We start from the raw sequence: 2079 nt of genomic DNA, 5'->3' as shown, positions 1-2079 counted from the left end.
TTTTTTCTTACTTCCTGTTTTATGGCAGTTTGGCTTTGTCTGCATGTATGACTGTGTGTGCTGCCTCATGCAAACAGGGTGGGCTGCAGGGGTCACGGTTTGCTACACAGCGTAGCTCCATCAAGACGAACAAAGCAAAGAAGGAGCAGTGCCAAGACCCCTGAAATCAAAGACCAGGTTCAGGACCGGGCTTTGTTCCAAGAGGCTGGGTCCGTTTTGCTGGTGCAGGGGGTCTGAGTGCTGAAAGAAGTGTCTGGAGCCTTTGTATGCAGCATGCCTCCTCATCCCGCCCCTTTGAAGTCTGCTTGCTTTTGTCCTTTACATAACTTGATTGAATTTTTTGAACAGCTAATTCGTATGCATTTTGTGAGCAAAAGGGTGGGGGAGGGAGGAAGACAGAAATGCCCCCCACCCAGAATTCCACAGGAGAGCAACAGGAAGGCCAACATGATTGGCCACAGGGGGAAATGACGGACACGAGCGAGCCAAAAGCATAGCATCCATGCACGTGTTTGAATTATGGCAGCTCTTTGCAAATTTGATGACAATGGCTGGGAGGTCGAGGATCCCTCTGCAAACAGGCCACGTACACTCTGGTGGTCTTCACTTTGTTGTCAGCTTCCCCGCTGGGAGAAACGGGAATGAGTTGAGTAGGAAAAACTATTCGTGAGCTGGAACCTGATTTTTGTTTTGTGATTTCATACCTAATTTTGATTATCTTCACTTTGCAGTTATTTCTGTGTGGGTCAATGTGCATATTGTATGTTTGAGGTGAATAAATGCCATAACGTGACACGATCTCAATTCCAAGAAAAGCTGGAACGCTCTAAGATGTAAAACTTCATATTTCCATATTTTATGGACAGTAGAACAAACGTTTCAGCTGAGATCCCTGCATGTGTATTCTGTTCATCTGGATGTTGCATTTTCACTGAGTGACCACATCACTGCTTCAGCCTCAGCTGACTGCAGGTCACATGATGACCAAAACTAAACTAACAGCGGGTCAAAAGCTCTGTTTCATGGTCAGCAGTAGAGATGGCCCTGGCCCAACTTTGAGATGCATCGGTGAATATTTTATTAGCTTAGAGTAATTAGCCATGGCTAATTACTCTAAGCTATCATCAATTTGGTTAAATGCATTTAACCAAATTGATGATAGTAGCATTCATTGGTCCTATTAGCACTGCAGTCCTCAAGGAACTGTGTTATTGATGTCGGATATCTTCTTTATCTGCAAGGCTTCATCTCAACGGATTCACGTCACTGAGCCAAAGTCTAATGAGTCTATATGTGGCTGCTTGAACTTGGTTACTTACAAAGCGTTTGTAAACATGCAGATCGAGCTACTACTGTGTTCAGTGATAAACCCGCTGTGCTTGTTTGTAAACAATATGCCAAGGAAACTCAAAGAACACTTTTTTAAATGAATTAATATTTATTTTGTTTACAATTTAGGATGAAATCAGTCAGCTGCACTTGCTCATGTGTAGAAGTGAAGGAAGTGTGTTTTCCCCAAGCAGCCTGCCTTCACAGCTGCAGGCAGTGATACGAGTGAGGAAGGGCAGATGTGTCATCATGTGCAGAGGTTTGTGTGGAGGTGAGGGTGGGGGGGTGGGCAGCTTTTCACTTCCTTGGCCTTATGCCAGTGTGACAGTCGATGTCTCTGTGTCTCTTCTGCGGGAGGTTATTTTGAAGGTCTCCCAGTTTTATTGGAGGAAGCGTTCTCCCACCCCTCGGTTCCATTCTTCCTTTGTACCCAGCTCCTCTCCCTCAGCTACATTTTCTCAAACGAGAATGGCTTAAAGGAGTCTCAGTGGGGACTTTCCCTCTTAGTTTAAAAAAGCAACACAAAACCCTCGTGGCTCGTAATGAAGCCTTTATCGTGTCCACCAGAGATAATGCTGTTTAAATAAATGATTACAATAGCAGTAGCAATGGTAGCATGAAGGGGAGACTACAATGATCCTAGCACATGCTTCCACTATGCTGTGCAGATGAGCTCATTTAGAACATCAGCAGAAACATGGCACCTCCATCCCCGGGATGAAACATCCTGCTGTTTCCTGCAACATCCCT

The sequence above is a fragment of the Haplochromis burtoni genome, unplaced genomic scaffold (assembly GCF_018398535.1).
Source record: "Haplochromis burtoni strain Fernald_Lab_line unplaced genomic scaffold, NCSU_Asbu1 Contig_1996, whole genome shotgun sequence".
Classification (NCBI taxonomy): Eukaryota; Metazoa; Chordata; class Actinopteri; order Cichliformes; family Cichlidae; genus Haplochromis; species Haplochromis burtoni.
This window is presented reverse-complemented; position numbering follows the sequence as displayed.